Genomic DNA, 7,310 nt, shown 5'->3' with positions numbered 1-7,310 from the left:
TCTTGAATACGCTGATAACTTTATTGCGTGTGTTTAATTGTGTTGTTTTATTTAACTGACCATGGCTCCGGTGTAAATATTAGTCCATGCGGGAAACCACCACACACATAAGGTCACGAAGAATGACCCTTACTAACCAAGGCCTTTTTGTGTGTCAGGCTACCAAAACAGACATCAATCAGGAGCATATGCTGGTCATGATGTCATGTATTTACCATGTCAGAAGGTAACCACCTATGTGGTGGCCTTAACTCGAGAGCTTAGCTTAGTGCAGGGGGAAAGTATTAAGTGGGGAAGATGAGTTGAAGGAAGCATTTCTTAGGAAAAAGGTGGACGGGAGGGAGCAAAATAGATTTATATCTTTTAAGAGCGTCTATCTTTCACCACTTTCTCATCCAGTCATAAAAAGCAACATGACATGAAGAAGAACAAAATGTAACATCTTCCAAAGTAAAGCTTTTACAGGAACCACATCTCGACTTCTGCAGAAGTTTCTGGAGCTCAGGGTTGGGTCGAGATCTTAACCCATAAATAAGGTCCATTAACTCTAATGACATTATTAATATTCACTCACGTCAGTGTGGCTATGAGAGGAACAATTTGGCAACAGGCCTGTCACTAAGGAGATGCGGATGGGGTAAACAAAGTAAAGCAGAGGGTTATTTATGAGATTAATCTCCTGCTGAGAGACATTAGAGAAACATTGTCTTTGGACCCACTGTGACAGAAGGCAAGATGAAGTGTGAGGGTTTTGTCAAAATAAGCAATTCACTTTGACAGCAAGTGTTGCAGATGAATCTTCAGAAGTTGATGGATTGCGTAACTGAGAGGAATCAGAAAACCTATTTTATGAAACACACTGATCATAAAGTCAGAGGACAGCGCTTTATATATTTAATTAAGGGTATACCCTGGCATTACTGCTAAACAATGGCTATGATATTGCATAAGAGTCAGTAGTTTACATTTCTAACCACAGATATCCTGTGTATGATAATGTGATTAGGAAGTGCTTCTGGCAAGTTTGATGCTATATTTCGACATTTATTCCAAAAACAGAGATACTAGATCGCTCCCCCTGGCCCTCTTCCAGATGACATCAGTATGAGAATCTCCATCACAACAAACAACCACATCATATGGAAACCCAATGCTGTCGGTGTGGTGACAGAAATCCAGGGTTCCCAGAAGCAACAAAGATAAATCTAAGGTGAACACTCCCAACTCCCAGGTGATGCTACCTCAACGGCAGCGATCGGGAAGGAGGATGATGCATGCGCCTGGCTAGGCACGCTCCATTCACCGGGGGGAGTCATGGAAAATCCCTCTGAGCTTCCTTCCCACCCAGAGTGAGTGTGTATTTACACAACCCCCAGGTGACCCTGCACAGGCCGGCCAGACAGACGAATCCATCTCAGACAGAGAGGGGACTCCCGGGGAACACAGCCAGGCCGAAGGTCCACTCTGTTATCCTGCTGGAGGGAAGCCTCCCTTATCTTCTATCTCTGTGGTTTGATCCTCCCAGGTGGAGAAAACACTTGAAGAATCTGATTCACTCTTCGTCACCACTAAATATTATGTTAGAGCTATTAATGTCTGAGCGCTTGTACAAAGTCTGCCTTTGTGAGTCACCAGTCTATCAGCAGCAATATGTTTGTATTAAGTATAAGCTGCTACAAGCCCAATGAGGCATAATACCGTACCGACAAGATCTAGAATAATATAGGATGTCTTGTAAAACTTGGGCATTTCAGTAACAGTTCTGTTCACAAAATGTGTTGCTGAGGAAATGTAAAAATAAAAAATGTTCACATCTATTTCAAGTTTTAGCAGTTGTTGGATGGCTTTTATTGGTTGTTATCACTATTATTCAAAAGGGAAAACTGCACGTACCCAGATATTGCTAAAGTGAAACTTAAAGTATGAAAAACCAAGACTGTTAATGTTGGGAATCAAAACAAAAGCGCTTGTTTAAGGATTAGGAATCCATTCTGCTTAGTAAGGTTAAGGAAAATCTTGGTTTGGCGTTAAAAAATAACATTGTCACAAGTCAATGTGCAACAATTTGGTTTTAAAAAAATGTTCAGTGGTCTTTGTTGCTCTTTATGGTATGGCATCAACCTTTCCTTTTTAACTACTACAGTCACTTTGGATTGGCGTATTATTGTATTTGTATCTGAGATCAACTATGTTAATATATGATAACAACCTACTGAATGTTCTGGTACTGTAGGTGGAGTAGGCTTCTTTTAATACAAATCAATGAAGCGGGAAGTGGGTGATTTGCTCTTCTTGGCCATGTCAATGGGTTTCTACTACTTCAAAACTGAAACATCTCACAAACTGTTGGATTGATCGCCATAAATACTACAGACATTCACATTGAACAGACAAATAATAATAACCACTTTGGTATTCCTCTGACTTTTCCTCATGTGCAACCATGAGGTTTTGTAATTTTGAGTTTAATGTCTAAACCATGGTTGAACTGATTGCCATACAATTTGGTACAACCATTCATCTCTTCCTCACATAATGTCATAGATACTTCCATTTCCTAGCTTCTAGGTCTCCTTATGTGTGGTTGAATAACTACTTCCACTCTTTCCCAGCTCCATTGATGTTTGGTACAACCAAATCAAACAGTTTTTATTGTGGTGAAAGGGCATCATTGGAAAGGCTTCAACGGTACCAGCTCTTGGAGTGTGATTGATTCTGTCTGGCTTGAGATATTTTCTTGACTCACCACCTCTGAGCTCCATTTATCCAGCCTCACTCTTGGCATGCATCACCGTGAGTTAGTCAGGCTCTGGGGATCTGTTACATTTATCTGTATGTGTGTGTGTGTGTGTGTGTGTGTGTGTGTGTGTGTGTGTGTGTGTGTGTGTGTGTGTGTGTGTGTGTGTGAATGTATGTTTGTGTGTGTGTCTCTCTGTGTGTCTGTGTGTGTGAGAGTGTGTGTGTGTGTGTGTGTGTGTGTGTGTGCGCGTGCGTCTGTGCGTGTGTGCTAAAGATGAATGATTCACACCAGAAGACAGAAGAAACTTCACCGGTCTTGCACACACACAAAGGGAGCAAACCCTGACTCCTAATGCCACTGTGACTTCTCTCATTTAGGTGCTCTCCTAGTTTTTCCACTCGTTTTTCACCAGGGTCAGTTTTGCTAGCCCAGATTCAGCTGTCACACATTTCCTCAGCCTCACTGGCCAATTACAGTAATCAGAAACAGGTGGAAATAGGTTCACGCCTCTGCTCCCGTATGTGCGAGAGTGTTTGCACTGTACGCCGACATAAGACAGAGTTGGACAGACAAAAAAGAAGAGAGGAAATCAAAGCAAGATTGTTTATGTATGTGGAAAGCAGAGGGGGGCTTATGAAATCACATGAGTGTTTGCACAGACATATCTGAGTGACATGGGATTATTATGCGTCTACCACAGAAAAGCGGGAGTTCCTGCAGTCTGATTAGGACCCAAACACTGTCTGAAGCGTCTGGATCAACTGCTTTGATTACTCCACACGGAGGAAACACACAGGACGTGCAGTTAAACACATGTGACGTGAGGGTACATGCAGTAGCAGGGATACAGAGGATTGATGAATGGAGGCGAGTTGAGAAAATAAACGCTCCTGCTCTGTTATTCCACTGACGTAGGGCTTGATGATAATGAACACTTAAATGGTGCACCCGAGCGCTGCTGGAAACACTTGAGCCACGTTCGAGATAGAGTGCACCGAATAAGATGTGAGCTTTTGTGTCTCTTCGTCTGGCACCAGTTCATTAATTACAGTTTATCAAACGATGTAACTCTATATTTATACTGTGTAATTCATCACTGATTTGATGTAGATGTTATATTGTGTGAGAAGGAAAAAGTGTTTCATTTGATTCAAATTATCTCCAGATATTTGTAGTGAGAGTTGTATTAAGGAAGCTAATTACTGCATAAGAAAATAGAAAAAGATTGATGAAAAACCTTCCTCAAAGAACTGATTTAGACAAAGACAAATTTGTGATTATTTTGAGGTTCTAACGCATTGTTTTGACAATTGTTTTCTATAACCATACTACCAAACTATTTATTGAGGTGGAAATTCCATACTTCATCTTCGGGTAAGAAATTAACAAATTTACAAGTTTAAACCAAAGTTATGTTATTAAATGAAGAGTTAAAGCATTTAACAGAATCAATCCATTTCCAGGAAGGCCAGTTAACCCTGGACAAATGTGTGTAGAAATCAGAACCTGGATTAAAAAAAAATGGCATGACTCCTAAAGGGAAGAAACCAAAAGATGGGAAGGGGAACAGCCAATCAAAGCATGATAACATTACAGTTATACCGTCTAGTGAAATGGTGGGGGAAAGTATAGACATATTAATTGAAACAGGTAACCTCCGTATGATAATTTGACCCAATGTCTGTCGAATGCTAACAGAAGGTAGCAAGTCTTGTGTATTAAAGGTGTGAAAAAACCTGGGAGTGACAGCAATAGTGAGCCAAGGCAAAATCAAGTTTACATAAAATTGAATGACACTTAAGTGATACATTTCTATGATATTTAGTATTCCAGAAACATTTAAAAGATTTAAGATGTCCTGATACAGAGTCGAAATACCAGGATGTCCAACTGAATCCGGTTGCATTTTGCAGGATGCAAGTCAGCATACTTTTCTGGTTATTCTGATCAATACTGCCTGCAAGAACAATACTTTGTAAGGCCAGCTGCAGTACAGGCCAATAGTACAAATAAAAAGCATGTGATTGAGAAGCCCAACGCAGCAAGTGTCTACCAGCTTTCGGTGTTGATCAGCTCCGGCCCCTGACCCCTCTGGAGAAGTAGAAACAGGCTTAATTCCTTTACACTGATTATTGAAGTCTCATATTATTGCCAGGATGAAAATAAATTACCAGAAAAAGTCATTTTGATTTCCAAAGAGGCCCCAAAACGTCTTACAGTAAAAAAAAAACTAGCCGATAATGCAGAAAAAATAAAGAGACATTCCACTAATTGAACAAATTAAGATCAGTTTACTCTTCATGGAAGTAATACTCAACCTGTAAAAACACTTACAATGTTTGGGGAAATAATTAACCTTAGTGATATCACCTCAGCTTGGGTTGAAAGACCACAAATCCATAACAGAAAGCTTGCTTTATGAACTGGGATATGTGGTTTGAGAGCTGCATGTACAAGCCAAACAATAAGATACTAGTCAAGACTAATTTAAAATCCAGGGTAACATGACATTTTCTTCAACAGCTTTGTAATTTTCTCAAATCCGTGTCCTGACTGTTTGGATGTGCGATACTAAATCACTGAAGCTCTGTTCTGACATCACAAATCCCAGTGTTTGTGCCTCGTCATATTCTTTGTTGCAGGAAAGAATAATGGGAAACTTGAGAGGCATACAATGATTGAAAGAACAAAGCTGGCCAACGTGTAGGATTTTTACAACAGGACAGTTCACATACTTCTGTGCAAAACTGTTATTCTTTCTTTCTCTGTTCTCATCTCTGTATGGTCCCAACTGCCCTGTGATTTCAACATAGCTACTCTTGTTGTCTAAATATTTCCTGTCACAGCTAAGGAGTTTTGCAGTAGGGCAGATGGTATTAAACTCAGGAGGCGTAATATTTCAATTTTGCTACCGGGCTGCAAGCCACTCTAGGCCCACTACAAAATGATGAGTGACAGTTATAGGGAAGCACCCTGGGTGGACATAGCAAGATTATCCAAGCTAACTCCTCCAGGTGTACAATATAGCCACTCCATAGCCATTAACGAGCGTGGGTGTATTTGTGTGAGTAAATGTCATTGTGTGAACCCTTGGCAGTGGCATTCAGACATGTGATATTTTGTCAGCAGGTCATAAATCCAGATGATAAAACGGTATATACAGCCAGAAAAAGCCTTTAGGAATATATTCATTCAGGTTTGTATTTGAGGATTCCTTAAGGTCAGTTCAATTGATCCAATTCCCAGAAATATGATCTTCCTGACATTATCTGGCAGCAACAGCAGAAAAATAAGACTTTTCTAGAAAAACAGATTATGTGACAACTGGCATTGTGAACTACAATATGCATCCAGTTGTCTCTTTACAACCTCAATGGAGCTTGTAATGTTTCTTCTCAACTCTGCCTTTCTGCACCATTAAACTTCATTCATTGGCATGCAAGTCAATCACTTAAGATGTTGATGATTCGGACTGATCTAAGGTGCCAAATATGCTCTCTCACTATGCCCTGTTGCTATCGTGAAGATAATTTGTTTCCCATTTTACTTCTGGTAAGGCAATTTGAGGGATTGTTTGGGGGTTTTTGCACGATAAGTACTGTACAGTGCTGCTTTTTTGGCAATGGCTGTGTGTGATATCTAGCCCCAGATGTGATAATACAAAAAGTCATAACTCCGTATATAGTCATAAAGAAATGCCCACATATGAGTCAATAATGATTTTGTTCTTCTAAGGTGTGTTATATATTTAGCTCCAGACAGCATGTGTATGTGCATGTATCATATGAGTGAACAAGCACTCCACCCCGGTGGAAGCTGCTGACACATGAAACGCCTCAGGGAAACATACCAAATCTGCTCCTGATTTTTACTCTCAACTGAAAATTCCCCCCCCCCCTGTCAATCTGCTGGTGTTTGGAATCAGGCTCCAGTCTTGCTGCGGCAGACAGACAGAACAGGAATGACTGTCAGGACAACATGTGTGACTCTCTGGAAGGGGACATGCAGGGGTTAATGGGCCACTGAAAGCTTCACAGCCAAAACAAGGAGCTCTGAATCCTTGTTTTGTCAGTCCAGCTGCACCACACACCTCTTCTTTACTGGAGACAGCACGCTTGATTTGTGCGCTATGTGCTGTATAGATGTCACATTTTTCATTCCTTCAACGGATAGTTGCACGTTAATGGCATGTAAAAAGAAAAACAGAAGACCTTTTGCTTTGGAAACCATGGCCGTCTGTTTGCAAGTAGTCAATACAAACTAAACTTATTACAAAGTATGCAATTTAGACTTTTTGCTGAGCAGTTTTAATTGCATGCTGTAATGTTTTTTCTCAAGGCAGCCATTGTTTTCCATACATGTTCGTAAAACAGTGACACTTTTTAAAAGTCTGGATTGATTGGAAAAGCTTGCACTGCATCCCCTCGTAATGGATATGACCTGATATCCCACAAAACTGTGGGATATCAACAGAGTTTAAAACTATGTGGAACAATATTTGCTTCAATTATTGCAGGGTTGTTTAAGACCATACAGTAAGTACACCATCTTTCTTTTCTTAATTTTAAAA

This window comes from Notothenia coriiceps, unplaced genomic scaffold (genome assembly GCF_000735185.1).
Source record: "Notothenia coriiceps isolate Sejong01 unplaced genomic scaffold, NC01 NC01_scaffold00008810, whole genome shotgun sequence".
Lineage (NCBI taxonomy): Eukaryota > Metazoa > Chordata > Actinopteri > Perciformes > Nototheniidae > Notothenia > Notothenia coriiceps.
The sequence above is the reverse complement of the archived record's forward strand: the minus strand, read 5'-3'. Positions refer to the sequence as shown.